Below are 16,296 nucleotides of genomic sequence, written 5' to 3'. Positions count from 1 at the left end.
AAATTCCAGGAGTACCGATCGAAAAGTATCTTGCATTTGTGTGAGGTCATGACATGCTACCATCGACCTTCACATCACCACAAATGCTAGAAACGTAGGTTTGTCTTTACTTAACCTATCTTTTAAGTCGTAGGGTCATTGTTGCCTCGCATGTTCCAAGATTTCTACGGAATCCAAACTGATCTTCCCCGAGGTCGGCTTCTACCAGTTTTTCCATTCGTCTGTAAAGAATTCGTCTTAGCATTTTGCAACCATGACTTATTAAACTGATAGTTCGGTAATTTTCACTCTTGTCAACATCTGCTTTCTTTGAGATTGTAAATATCATATTCTTCTTGACGTCTGAGGGTATTTCGCCTGTCTCATAGATCTTGCTCACCAGATGGAGGAGTTTTGTCATGGGTGGCTCTCCCGAGGCTATCAGTAGTTCTAATAGAACGTTGTCTACTCCCGGTCCCTTGTTTCGACTTAGGTCTTTCAGTGCTCTGTCAAATTCTTCACGCAGTAACATATCTCCCATTTCATCTTTATCTACGTCCTCTTCCATTTCCATAATATTGTCCTCAAGTACATCGCCCTTGGTTCAAAATGGCTATGAGCACTATGCGACTTCTGAGGTCATAAGTCGCCTAGAACTTAGAACTAATTAAACCTAATTAACCTAAGGACATCACACACATCCATGACCGAGGCAGGATTCGAACCCGCGACCGTAGCGGTCGCTCGGTTCCAGACTGTAGCGCCTAGAACCGCATGGCCACTCCGGCCGGCACATTGCCGTTGTATAGACCCTCTATATACTCCCACCTTTCTGCTTTCCCTTCTTTGCTTAGGGCGGGGTTTCCATCTGGACTCTTGATATTCATACAGCTGGTTCTATTTTCTCCAAAGGTCTCTCTAATTTTCTTCTAGGCAGTATCTATCTTAGCCCTAGTGATAAATGCTTCTACGTCCAACATAATTTACATACACAAAAAACGCGATTGTCAACAGTTGTATTTAAAAACAAAACTATATACGACTGCGAGTCGCTGAGGATCTAAGGCCGCTTGATTGAGGGAAGAATCTTTTTAGGTAATGTCAGAAACTGGTTCCTGTTCTAGTGGCAGTTTATCGGAGTTGGTCAAGGGGTGGAGTACCGCAAGAAACTGAACAAAATACAAAACGAAAGAGGGCAGCTCAGAGTACCACGTCCTGTTTCAAGGGTGGTACAGATACAGAAAAGGCTAAAGCTCTTCCAGTTACGAAGGGTAAAAGGACAGGTGCCAATAAATACGGAGCTACACGCATGTCGTGAATATGGTGTAGGACTGTGTAATTGTAATTTCGTAGGCCTCCTCGGCTGGAGTCAGTATTCGACAAAAGTCGTAGGATAACATCTAATACCGCGGCGGACCATCTTTTGCCCAGCGTAGTGCAACAACTCGATCTGGCATCGACTCAACAAGTCGTTGCAAGTTCGCTGCAGAAATATTAATCCAAGCAGCCTCTACAGCCATCCATAACTGCGAAAGTGATGCCGGTGCAGGATTTTCTGCACCAACTGAACTCTCGATTACGTCACATAAACTGTAACACCCCACCTGTCACTTATCTGGTTTTGGTGTGTGTTCACCCCAGGTAATTGACTAACAGATCAACAGAGAGTGCAAAACTGCCGCAATGTCGGATAACGCAAAGAAAGTAATAAGGCCCTGTGACTCCTGATTGAACTGCGGTGGCAGTGTTGACATTAATTGATTCAGAATTGATCCCTTTTAATTAAAAAGGTGTGGACATTGATGTTATATTCAGCTATTGAACACCAGATGCAAATTGAACATAAAATTAATTAAGAAAGTGACTTGCGATTTCAACTACTTGACTGAAAACAGGTGCAGTCGATTAGCACAGATTTATTTTAACTCACGACCTTCAATCATCACATTACATGACTCTCCTAACAGGCAGTGGTAATAAATTGCGTTTCCGTGGAGTAAAGCGCGATAAATCAAAAGTAATTCCTATCGACTGACAGAGGCGTAATACGAAGTGCGAGAATTCTACAGTACACGGTCCATGAAACCCTCGTGGAAACTTTGCCGACGTGATCCAACAAATTAATCAGTGGCCGGAGCGGGCCCAATATCACGGAATTCAGCGTGGCGGAGCGGCGTCGTTGTGTGGACGTCGGCCGACCTCGTGGTGTTGCAAGGCTGCGCTCGTCTATTCACTCCTAGCTATCTTGCTCAGTATATAGCTGAACCAAAACTTCGTATCTCCAAGCTCAATCGTTCCCTTTGCTAAGTCCTAAACTGCAGAGATGCTCACTTTTTCTCTGGCAAGCTGAGTCAAGAACGCCACGTCCACACTCTAGGCAAGCTGGGAATGCAAGACCTCTACGGAGACTTCTCACAGTCCGCTCTTCGCCTCGGTTTCCCCTCCAGCAAAATCACTTATGCCAATTGCAGTGCAAGTCGCGTTAATTATGTGTCGCTTGCCAGCGCCGACCAATGCATGCTGTGGGAAGTGAACAAATTCCCACAATATTTCCCTTCCTTTCAACTTCTGTTATTTAGCTCCTCCCAGGCCACCCATCAAGGTTAGCGTCTGCACAAACACCAATTTTTACGGAATTCTGGCTCCCAGGAGAGTACTTCAAATTCCTCGGTCCTACGTTCCCATCGGAGGCCGGCGTATTTCATTCTCTTGCTCTTCACCTGATTTACTTCAGACTCTGCGGACTGTGAATTCAGCATGAAGTTGCTATAGTCACGAACACGCATATTTTGACCTCTGTTGGCCGCTCCAACATAGCTTTGTGTGGCTTGCTCGCATGTTTCACTGAAAACGGGACGACGGACATTTATCAACAGGTGTACAAGCTCTCCGTCTGCTTCCCGGTACACCAGCATGGGGTCGGGGTCAACCACCCATGCTGTCACTCATCTTAAGGCAGCTGGAGGCCGTGCCCCACTACCGCTTTCTCAGAGCTTGAGCTGCCCTAAGCTGCCCATTGTCGCTTCCCTTAGCCGCTCCCCCAGTGACCATGGTCAATTCTGAGTACTTCTCTGGGATAAACTAGCCTCCAGTAAATCGACACGTGTCCACAGTTTTCATGTCATGTGAATTACTTTAAAACCATCACCTGACATTAATTATTTCAATACGTCCATACTATACCCTCTACAAGATGCATTGTGCTTTTGTCAGTCATTTTTTGTTCAGCCCGACTGTTCGCTCAATGTGAGTTAGGTGATCTTTAATGACTTCATGTAAGGGGCATAGTTCTTGCCATCTTACAAAATATTCGATTGGATTCATGTTGGGCGATCTGGGTGGCCAGACCACTCACTCGAATTGTTCAGAATGTTCTTCAAACTAATCACGAACAAGTTTCTCCCAGTGACATGGAACATTGTCATCCATAAAAATACCATTGTTGTTTAGGAACATTACGTCCATGAACGGCTGCACATGGCCTGTAAGTAGCTGAACATGTAGAGGACCCAGTCCATTCAGCCCACACCATAAAGGAGCCACCACCAGCTTGCACACCACCTTGTTGACTACTTGGTTCCATTACTTCGTGGGGTCTGCACCACATTCGAACCCTACCATCAGCTGTTACCAAGTGAAATCGGGACTCATCTGAGCAGCCCACAGTTTTCCAGTTGTCTAGGGTCTAACCGATGGTCACGAGTCCAGGAGAGGCGCTGCAGGCGATGTCGTGTTGTCAGCAAAGGCACTCGCGTCGGTCGTCTGCTTCCATAGCCGCAAACTTCGCCGCACTGTTCTAAAGGATAAGTTCACCGTACGACCCACTTTGATTTCTACGGTTATTTCACGCAGTGTTGCTTGTCTGTTGACACCGATAACTCTACACTGCGCCGCTGCTCTCGGTCGTTAAGTGAAGACCGTTGACGGCTGCGTTGTCCGTGATGAGAGGTAACGTATGTAATACGGTATTCTTGGCACACTTTTGTCATTGAATATCGATTTCCGAAATGGAATATCCCATGCGTGTAGCTCCAGCTACGATTCCGCGTACAGTCTGTTAATTTCCGTAGTACGGCCATAATCACGTCGGAAAATTTTTCACATAAATCACCTGAGTACAAATGACAGCTCCGCCAATGTACTGCCCTTTCATATCTCGTATACGCGATGCTACCGGCATCTGTATTTGTGCGTAGCGCAATCCCAAGACCTTCAGTCACCTCAGTACATCCTCTCTGGGAACAAGACAGGTGGGCTGCCTGACGGCCCTTTTGATTTGTTCTTGTAAATCAGTGGGCATCTGTTGTACTGTTGGGACACTTGTCATTTATCTTTTGGGCGCAATGGTCCATCTGCGTAACAGAGCGATCAATGCGTCCATGTTGGTCTGAAATAAGGAAACTGTGACTGTTTATGACACGGGGTCCAGTCAGTTTTATTAGACCAATATAGGAGCTACTTGGACGAGAAATAGCAGTTCCAGTGCCTGCAAACTTGATAACTAATGGGAACCAACAGCTGACGTGACGCTCTTCCATATCGCATCCAAATGACGCTATTCTGTATTAGATGATAGATGATACGGCAGCCGCTTAGCATCGCAGAATTTCGGTGGAAGGGGCGAGATACTTTAAGTCCCACTGCGTGGTTATATGGAGGGCTTTAGAGAAATAAGTTCTTAATTCGCCTTACAGCCGAAGCAAACCTCCAAATCCTTGGCAGAAACTGACCGTGTAGTGAATGGCCTCATCCTTATACCGGCAGCGAGTATAGCGGTGTTCAACCATCTGGACGATGACAATGTTTCCGTCGCGGCCACTTTGGCCTCGTGATGGTCAAGTCCCAAGCTTTACCGAGGTGCACCGGCTTTATTGATATTATTTTCCGATATTGTAATAGAACCGACTGGTTATCCCAATGTAAGTTTTCTATCGTTTCCGTAAACCAGTTCGTGCGAGTTTCAGTATGATTCTTAAACATCTCGATACATGAGTTCCCTCCCAACTCTATCCGCGTCCTCCCTAGTACTCCGACTCTTACTACGTCGACGTTGACGGGGCCTCTGTTAACAACCTTCTTTCCCACCTTTAAGCAACGTTGGCAACTAATTACCAACCCAAATAATACGTGCCGTGGATGCACACCGAGAAAGTGCCATCATTGACGCAACATACATGTCAATCCTGTTCTCAGAGCTCACACAAGGGTTTCTTAGTTTTCTTATCCGTGCCCTTCCCCGGTTATTTATTGTAAATACACGAAGTAGGGAGACCATGTAACTCCTGCACACACACACGACCGTGGACTTACACTTCTATGCTCTCTACTCACCGTCGGGACACACAGAGGCCCAGAGGCGCTTTTCTGTGCAAATGCACACAGCCAACTAGTTTACAGTGAACGGAGGATATGTCACTGGAGCGCACGGATTTGTAGATAGTATCTGCGACGCAAACACGCTATTCTAGATTGTCGTCAGGATACGCAAACAAGAATATCGTCGGCACAAGCAAGCGAAGACAGCAGAGTTAACGTTCGAACATTTTTTAAAAGTTTTACACATTGCTGTTCAGTTGGCGCTGCGCTGTTACATATCTGACCGCTATAAAACCTCCTCACGAGCGTGGTAGCATAGGGATTAAGACACTGGATTCGGTAGAAAGATGAAAGGTTTCAAATCCAGATTTGGGTTTCTCTTAATCAATTACGGCGAGTATTAGAACTATTTTTCACCAGGACGCAGCAGATTTTCTTCCCCATTTTCTTTCAATGCGTTCTTGTACTACATCTCGGATGACCTCATCTTCCACGGAAGCTGCTTCTTTTTTCTCTTAAATGCTCGCTATACAATTAATACAGAAGTGATGACCAAGTACCACTAGTAGATTATTTCCTACGTCCTCGGTGTGACAGGTAAGCCCGTCTCCGCAGGATAGGTCACTAACGTACTTTTGACATCTCTTGCTCCTACTTACTGTCACAATCATCCATACTAATATGGATGATGGTTAGTTTGGTTTTAGGAAAAGTAGTTTAAGAAAATTCAAGACGTCTTTTTATGATTTGTCGGCCTAAAAAATATATAAGACAACGTAAAATGGTGCAAGATGTTCGAAATTCTAGAAAAATTTATATAAACTAGAGGAAAATTCGGGTAACATACAAGAGCCAATAATGAACAATAAGAGGTGGAGAACAATAGAGGAGATTAACTCACAATTATCCTTTTTATATGTAACTGTTTGAGGTCTGAGACAGTACAAAAAGTTTTTATGAAACTCATTTCTACTGCTTCAGTCGCTTATTACTAATATTTATTAGCACGACACGTTTCGGAAGCATTTTGCCATCATCAGCTACATTATAGTTACATATACATTACATTATTTGTGGGTGTGCCTGTGACGCTATGTACCAAAAGATACATGTATTTTAATGAGTACCTTAACTGATTTGGGTTTTTAAAGGGGGTAGTACGTCAAACGGGCCGACTTGGATCAGAGAGGCACAAATATGTAAAAATTTACACTACTGGCCATTAAAATTGCTACACCACGAATATGACGCGCTACAGATGCGAAATTTAACCGATAGGAAGAAGATGCTGTGATATGCAAATGATTAGCTTTTCAGAGTATTCACACAAGGTTGGCGCCGGTGGCGACACCTACAACGTGCTGACATGAGGAAAGTTTCCACCCGATTTCTCATACACAAACAGCAGTTGACCGGCGTTGCCTGGTGAAATGTTGTTGTGATGCCTCGTGTAAGGAGGAGAAATGCGCACCATCACGTTTCCGACTTTGATAAAGGTCGGATTGTAGCCTATTGCGATTGCGGTTTATCGTATCGTGACACTGCTGCTCGCGTTGGTCGAGATTCAATGATTGCTAGCAGAATATGGAATCGGTGGTTTCGGGAGGGTAATACGGAACGCCGTGCTGGATCCCAACGGCCTCGTATCACTAGCAATCGAGATGACAGGCATCTTATCCGCATGGCTGTAACGGATCGTGCAGCCACGTCTCGATCCCTGAGTCAACAGGTAGAGAAGTTTGCAAAACAATAACCATCTGCACGAACAGTTCGACGACGTTTGCAGCAGCATGGACTATCAGCTCGGAGACCATGGCTGCGGTTACCCTTGACGCTGCATTACAGACAGGAGCGCCTGCGATGGTGTACTCAAAGACGAACCTGGGTGCACGAATGGCAAAACGTCATTTTTTCGGATGAATCCAAGTTCTGTTTAAAGCATCATTATGGTCGCATCCGTGTTTGGCGACATCGCGGTGAACGCACATTGGAAGCGTGTATTCGTCATCGCCATACTGTCGTATCACCCGGCGTGATGGTATGGGGTGCCATCGGTTACACGTCTCGGTCACCTCTTGTCCACATTGACGGCACTTTGAACAGTGGACGTTACATTTCAGATGTGTGGCGACCTGTGGCTCTACCCTTCATTCGATCCCTGCGAAACCCTACATTTCAGCAGGATAATGCACGACCGCATGTTGCAGGTCCTGTACGGGCCTTTCTTGATACAGAAAATGTTCGACAGCTGTCCTGGCCAGCACATTCTCCAGATCTCTCACCAACTGAACACACCTGGTCAATCGTGCCGAGCAACTGGCTCGTCACAATACGCCAGCCACTACTCTTGATGAACTGTGGCATCGTGTTGAAGCTGCATGGGCAGCTGTACCTGTACATGCCATCCAAGCTGTGTTTGATTCAATGCCAAGGCGTAATCAATGCCGTTATTACGGCCAGAAGTGGTTGTTCTGGGTACTGATTTCTCAGGATCTATGCACCCAAATTGCGTGAAAATGTAATCACATGTCAGTTCTAGTACAATATATTTGCCCAATGAATACCCGTTTATCATCTGCATCTCTTCTCGGTGTAGTAATTTTAATGGCCAGTAGTGTCATTTCCACTGTCTATGCTTTTACAAATAAATTAATAAAACTTTATCATCATGACCAGGAAGAATTCAGGATTCATACTCATAGCAGTGGAAGTTCAAAAACATAAAAATAAATTTTTCTACATGTGAAATTTCATAATTTTTTTCACTTACTATTGGCTGCATTTGTTGCTACAGGTACACGTTTCTTCATAAGAGAGATTCTTCGACGCATTTTGCGCAGCATACAAGCCATACTTATAGGTGTACGAAACTCTAGAATTTTCCAAATCTATTAAAAACTGGTATAAATCGAGATAATTAACTATAAAATTTGAATTTTTTCTAAACATGAAGTGTAAAATATAACAGCTCAATCATTTTCCATAAATTAAATAAATTCTAGAGCTTCATACACCTGTAATTATTGTCTGTACGCTGTGCAAAATTCACCGAAGAATCTCTCTTAATTATGAAGAAAAGTGTACATATAGCAACAAATGCAGCCAACAGTAAGTGAAAAAATGAGGAAATTTCACATGTAAAAAAATTATTTTGTTACGTTTTTGAAGTTCCACTGCTATTAGTGTGAATCCTGAATCCTTCCTGACAAAACTGTTCTATGTGGTATGCAAAATATACGAGAAAAGTGAAATATCCCTTGAGTTCATGACAGTTTTGAATAATACCGAACCATCAGTAAATAATTTATGGTTTCAGAATAGTAACACGAATTTTTTTACACAAGAGTAGAAGGAGATACTGGTAGAAGCCACCGTCGAGGAATATCAATTTGGGATCCAGAGTAATGTAGAAACACGTGAGACAATACTGTCTCTATGACATATTATAGATTGAAGAAAGGCAAACCTATGTATACAGCATTTGTAGATTTAGAGAAAGCTTTTGACAATTTTAACTTGAATACACTCATTCTAATTCTGAAGGAAGCAAGGGTAATCTAATACAGGGAACGACAAGTTATCATCTATAACTTGTACAGAAACAAGACCTCATTTACGATTCGAAGGAGATGAATGGAGAGCAGTAGTTGAGACGGAAGTAAGACAGGGTCGTAACTATCTCTGATGTTACTCAATCTGTAAATTCAACTAGAACTGAAATCCACCCGAACAGGCCGTGAAGGGCCAACGGCACCGACCGACCGCCGTGTCATCCTCAGCCCACAGACATCAATGGATGCGGATATGGGGGGTCACGTGGTCAGCACACAGCTCTCCCGGCCGGAGCCTCTACTTCTCAATCAAGTAGCTCCTCAGTTTGCCCCACAAGGGCTGAGTGCACCTCGCTTGCAAACAGCTCTCGGCAGACCTGGATGGTCACCCACCCAGCTTAAAATATTGGACATTTATCGATGCTCAGGAAATAGCTTTTTAAGGGCTCAAATACTTTTAAAATTCTTTAAAGCGCCGGCATTAAGCCACCTGGTTTTGCTGTATCCCAGCAGTTCCTGTCATTGGAATAACAGAATTCGAGAGCTTCCACTCGGATGCTGAAGATATAAATTTTCACAGTGGTACATTCGAAGTCCACAGTTTTGACCCCATTGTGAACTACATGGGCTCCACATCCAATCCCATTGCGTTGCCTTCCGAGTGATACGCAATTTTGCCTGAACATTATTTCTTCATTTTCTATTGTTTCTTCCAAAATTGCAGTTAGTATTATTGCCACAATTTTCCTATTTAAATTGTTGCACGATAATACCTCCTTCAAATAATCGATAACAATATCGGAAGTCTCACCAGGCTGCTCTCGAAACTCTAAAATCTTGACTATCACACCTTCTTAAGGTAAAAAAAATATCTAATCAAAACAGGGAATAATTTTACTGAACCACGATTTGAAGCATCAGTTAATAAAGATATGCAGTAGGCTTCACAAAGATGTTCTTTCCATTCATCCATCACCATAGGCGTCAGCACATTTACAACAATAGCATGCATGCACATTTACAACAATAGCATGCATGGGATTTCGTACGAGCACATCTAAATTTTTTCTCAAAACATGTATGAATGAAATTAGAGGCAAAGTCGTTCGAACGAAATCTGTGGTTTTCTTGACCGTGTGATACGTCCATGCACCTTCCGCGCAGCCAGCCACATCCAAATCCTTCGAAGTCGGCAAAGCCGTTCTTTTGAAGACAAAAATAAGTAAAGTATTCATAAGCTAGAAGCAGCAACTTGATCGGAAGCGTGTGTTTTTCCAGATTTAAGAGTTTGTCAATGTCGCTGGCACCACCATCACCAACACTAAAATCAGTACGACACTTTTCACACGAACACCTGATGCACCGCTCCTTTGTTTTATAAATGGATACTTTTTTGTAGAGTAATATTAAAGGTACACTTGCGTTTAGGCATTTTATAATGTTACAAACACGTAAACACGAATGCGCTGAATGACTTGTTTGAATGGGCATGTGGGTCAGAACATCGCAATACAAACTAGAACTAAACAATGTTGCCGCACGCGCGAGATGTGATTGTCATCTGTCTCGCTCTCGCATGTTACTCGCTCTCTCTTCTCCACGCCGCCCGCGCTGCCTCCGTCACCCCCGCGTTTCGAATGTAATAAATATAGGCAGGTAGGGGGTACGTCTAATCAGTTATCGTTTGGTCTGTTTGCAAAAGCACGGTATTTTTGCTCTGGCTGGGAGCAACGGGACAGTCCCGCCCAAAGCGTGACGTATGGTCACGTTATTCGTACCTGCTTACGGTGAAGAAGGTCCCGGGATCAAATCCCACTTCATGCTGTTGCAGCACGTTACTTCGGCATTTTGAACCACGCTGACTTTTTATTCAAACTAATAGCGTGACCACGTGTGCGATGGCATTACGTCGGAAGCCGCCTTTGTCGGCTTCAAGAGCGTTTTGTCGATCCCACTCAACAATGTCCTACCTTAGCGAACCGGCTAGTGTGTTACGCTGCTTAACTACTATAGTCCTGATAAATAAAGCTTTATAGTAATAGTTGTGTTTGTGGCAATATCACTTGAAACACTGTCTTGTGAGCAACATTTACTGTTTTTAAAATGGTTCAAATGCCTCTGCGCACTATGGGACTTAACATCTGAGGTCATCAGTCCCCTAGAACTTAGAACTACTAAACCTAACTAACCAAAGGACATCACACACATCCATGCCCGAGGCAGTATTCGAACCTGCGACCGTATCGGTCGCGCGGTTCCAGACTGTAGCGCCTAGAACTGCTCAGTTACTCCGACCGGCCTCCTGTTTTTATTCTTGTGCCTTAAAGGTACAAACATAGGCATTTTTGGGAAACAAATTTGTCGACATATAACCTCTTACGGCGAAAGTTCGCCGCAATATGACCTGGTACCAAAAGATAAGTATTATGACTTGTCATATGCAATAAAAATGAGTTTTCCACACTACAATAACTGGACTCGTGCATGAATGGTTGTAAAATTTACCATAAGTTCAGGAAAAATAAATGACTTTTCATTAAAATACGGACCCAAGTTATGAAATACGTTTCATCCCATACTCTTACAGAGTGAGGCACTAAAGTTGTTAAAGCTACTGCACTCTCAACCCACTTGTGCATGGTTCAAATCCAGATCTACGTTTTTCGTGGTTTTTCTTAAATTACTTAAGATGGGAACCAATATCGTCCCATTGATGAGATACGGCCTATTTCCTTCCCCATTCTTGTCCAATCCGAGCTTTTCATCTTTCGCTAATAATGTCGCAGTCGACGGGACTCCTTCGCCGTCGGCCGAACGTTAAACCCTAATCTTCCATCCAAACTGCACCCCGTACAGCTTAATGCGTCACACGTATGCTTACGAACCAAGGTATACATAATCCCCGTATTGTATTAATAACTATTGGGTTTTCTTACAACCAACCAGCTTAAGTATGGTTTTCTAATATATTTTTCACATCAGGTTCAGTTAATGTCGGGCTGGTAACTGATTTCTGTCTTGGATACCCAACACTCATCCACTTAAAATACGAAGAAGTAAAACAAAGGTTACATGCTTAACAAATAAATAGTGTGTATAGGTTCTCTTTGGCACGGTGTACGTAACAATCCACAAAAAAGGTTTGTTTTTTTGTTGGCCACTGCATGCATACATACATCTACAGAAATACTAAAGAACTGCGTGACAAAAAAGTAAAACACCAGGAAGACACGGTTTGATGTCAATCTAACGTCGTACACGTACATACCTTCGACTCATATGAAATTTTCTGAGTCAGCTAGAACAGCCATCTGAGCGCCGTATTTGCTGTCCGTGTTGTAAGAATGCATGTGAATGCATAATAGGAGTGAACAGCGTCAGATGTTGGAGATCACTGCGAATGACACGAAGATGCGGCGCACTCCTATCGCACAGCGTTATCTGCACCCCACAGAGTTTCTAGGGGGCTTCACCGTGGATCTGCAATTGACCGACTGGTGCTGTATCCAGATTAATGGGTCATTCGGATCTGACAGTGGCCCGATGTTGGACTGCATAGAAACCTGAGGGCAGGCACAAGTCTGCCACTACAAAGGAAGATCGTCGTATTGTGCACCAAACACATCATAACACCGTCACAGCTATGCCTGCCATCCGCGAAGAAGTAATGGACTGCCTGCAACGTTCTGTACCATCACGCACCATTGGTCGGAGAATACCAGGAACCAAACTAGGGAAATCCGACCCATTTATACACTGCGTTTAACATCACAATACAAACGACTGCTTTTGGACTGGTGACGGAACCAGGAAATATGGACTGCTTGTGAATGGCGTCGCGCTGCGTTCAGCGATGAATCGCAGTCCTGTTCTACCCTAGATGAACAGCGGTCCCACTGCAAGTACAGGGTGTTTGAAAAAGAACTCCCTAGTTTTAAGTATAAATTTAATGAGGAAATTAATGAAAAATCACATCAATGAGTACATGTCATGAAAGAGAATTCCTTCAAGTTTTGTTTAATGTTAGTAGGCTTCAACGTGTGTCCCTACACACGTCGAGACGATATTCTACTTCGCGCCACGTATTCACCTACATTTCAGGTGTAACTGTCCCAAACGCCACGACGATTCTTTCCCGTAAATGATTGGTATCTCTGATGTTTTCACTGTGCGCAACATTTTTTATGTGGCACCAAAAGAAAAAGTCGAGTGAGGGAGGTTAAGTCTGGGCTTCGTGGTGGCCAAGGTATTGAGCCAGCCCTGCCTATCCACCTTCCTGGAAAGCGAGCGTCAAGAGCCGCACGCACATACATAGTTGCTGTAATGAGGTGGGGCGCCATATTATTGGAAAAACACAAGCCCCTTTTCCGCCTCAATATCGTCCATTTGGTGAAAGACGTAGTCTGTCAACATGTCAAACAGTTCTCGGCCTACCTGGTAATTTGCTTTTAAAAAATTGCCATTTTCTTGAAAGACTTTAGCCAATAACTGACAGTTTTTGCTGTAGATGGTTCACCACCATACTGAAGTCTACAATTACGTAGCACTGTTATAACTGACTCAGTTTTCACAAGCCAAATAACACTGCGCTTTATGTTGTGGAGTATACGTTGTTGCTGAGTTGCTCTGCATTGCACTGCACGCATAACTGGACTGAACAGAGAACGGAGGAAAGAACCAGCACTGGTGCCGTCTCAACGTCAAGCAGACCTGCCAACTGCAGGGGAGCCAAACTTGGAGCGTTGATAAATCAAACACCACAAACTATAATAGTGTATGTCACTTTGTACAGTTTCTAGGACACACTAAAACTAGGGAGTTCTTTTTCAGACATCCTGTATTTAGGATATCAAAGACCACTTACAACAGCTGTTGACCAGCTTGTTTCATGACAGGATACAATGGTTTTATGGAAGCCCTCCCAACCATATAAGTGCATGCATCCTGTTCAGAGGGGACGGAACGTCGTACTGATACTTGGGCCCACTTTGCCAAGTTCTCTCTCTGTAAATTTGACACAATTTTCTAATCACTGGAATAACATCACACACCATCTCAACCCATGAAGTTTCATTTCGTTTTCGTCTCCTCTTCTGGATGCTTCACTTTTTTGCCAGAGAGACAGTATTTTAAAAGAATTTGTGTTGGGTTTCATAGAGAGGGCTTTAGATCTGTTGGCTAATTAATCTTTCTTCTTTACCACAGGAGGAGTACCTTCAGTGCTCGTTTTCTGTGTTAACTGGTATATGATTACAAAGACTTTGAATTGTTATAGTTGACACCCATTAGAAATCTGCTAGTTTTTAAGTCTGATATTTTTAAGATTATATGTAAATGACTTTATTGACGAATCAGATCTATCATACAGCAAGAAATTGACAAATACGTGTTAAAAAAACACATTTTCGTCGGGTACAATCGTTTCCATTACCTTTTTCAGCATTTACGTATGTTTACAGCACATGATGTGTTGTGCCAATGTGAATGAAAGATCTGAAACATACTCACTAAGAGAATGAGAAAAAGAACTTACAATTTCGAAGTGGGGGCGAAACACATTTCGAGTAGAATAAATATAACTATACTACATTCTGTAAAACAATCTTAACAGCACTTAACATGTCGATGCATGTAACCACACGAAGAGTGTGATTACTATCATGGCTGCTCATTATAAAACACTGTTTATAGTAAATATTCTCTTTTTGTCTTTCAACACTTATTTGTAACGCATTTTGCGCACAGAACATACTTTTCCGAATATTAAATAACACAGTAACTCCTGTGGAGCGTTGAGTGAAGTCTGTACTCACTTCAAAATTTAATGTGAACTCATACAATGCAGCAAAGTTCTTTGCTTTTGTGGTGAAGGACCTAATAGAAGACTTATCAGCAGCGAGTCAATCTTATTTCAAATTTCCTATTACCTGTCTGAAAAGGTTCTTCCACACAGAAATTCCCATCATTTTACCGTTTTATCCATGATGGCTGGAGATATCCGTAGTTGCTTGGAATTAAAATCATGATAGCAGTATGCATTTCGGGTTCAAATGACGTATTTTACTGTTCGTTGCTCATAAGAATGGGCGCATCAGGTCTGAAGTGTATAGTGACACAAGCCTACTACAGAGCAGAAGAGTACATGTTGTTCTAAAAACGTATAATACAAGTTGTTTATAAATGAACAGAGCGGTTTTAAAAATTAATAATAAATCAATTTATTACGTTATATGGGCAAACATTAGACTTTAAGCTGTGGCAGCTGTCCAACCTTTTGATGTACTGATAACAATCCTTCAATATGTGCGCCCTTGATCATACGACACACATCTACACTGTAGTCAAATTCTTCCTACTCAGTGTAGCACGTTCTTCGTGATGGTCTGCACTGTATGCTTTATTCCATCACACGCTTCCTCAAGAAACAAGGGCATTGGCCGTACAAAAACTCGGTCTTTCACAAACCGCCACAGAAAGAAATCGCAGTGTGTGAAATATGGCGGAAGGGGTGGCCAGGGAAAAGGTTGCTGTCTGCTGCTGCAGCTCGTCCAATCCAGCTTTGGTGAAGAACACGACCAAGAAGCTCTCGTACATTCCTGTGAAAATGGGGAACAGCACCATCCAGTTGCTAAACGTGATCACCATAACTGGTGTTTACCTGGGATAACAATCTAGTTTCCGACCTTTCTAGAAATAAATTACCCTTCTCCGTTTGTTGTTGGAGGAAAAATGGGCCGTGTACTTCTCCCGCGACACCGCACAGAAAACGTTGACTTTTGGAGAATCACATGCTCTATTAGTTTAAGTGGTTTCTCACTTCCCCCAGGTAAGGGCATTGCGTGTGTTCACGTTGTCAGTTATAAAGAAAGTGACTTCACCACAGAAGGTGAGTCTTTCTACAAAACCAACATCCTCCATTTTTAATTGTAGCTGTTCACAAAAGTCAACTCTTTTCACTTTGTCTGGTGATGTAAGGGCTAGTTCCATTTTGTACGGTTACAAACATTGCCGCATACGCAACACCTTCAACAGTGTAATCTTCGGCATGAATAATTTCCTGCATGCTTTACTAAGTGACTTGCCAGAACGTCGGTGAAATGCCTCGCGCACTCTTTCGATCTTTGCACGAGACACACGAGGTCGACCAGGACTGTTCCCACGAGCTGCCGATACCATCTACCTACGTTATTCTTGTGTGGTGGATCTTTCCTAAACCGTGCACGAAACTCACATTGCACTGTGACCACAGATTTCAACACCTCAAAACGCAGCACACAGAAAGCCTCTTTCTGTTGCGACGTCAACTTGTAAACAGACACTACGTGAACAGCGGGTAGCGCATCAAAAACTTGGCCACTTCCGCTGCTTATGCTGTAAGGTTTGCCCATATGAAGTAATAAATCGACTTATTATTAATTTTGAAAACTGCACCGATCATTTATAAACACCC

The 16,296-nt window shown here is 43.2% G+C and overlaps 1 protein-coding gene across 1 annotated transcript in view; it reads left to right on the top strand.

Moving 5' to 3' along the window:
• The window catches only part of LOC124617385, a 1,108,641-nt gene that overhangs the window by 405,159 nt on the left and 687,186 nt on the right, over positions 1-16,296 (top strand). The window lies entirely within an intron of this gene.

Source organism: Schistocerca americana, chromosome 1 (genome assembly GCF_021461395.2).
Source record: "Schistocerca americana isolate TAMUIC-IGC-003095 chromosome 1, iqSchAmer2.1, whole genome shotgun sequence".
Taxonomy (NCBI): Eukaryota; Metazoa; Arthropoda; class Insecta; order Orthoptera; family Acrididae; genus Schistocerca; species Schistocerca americana.
This window is presented reverse-complemented; position numbering and strand designations above follow the sequence as displayed.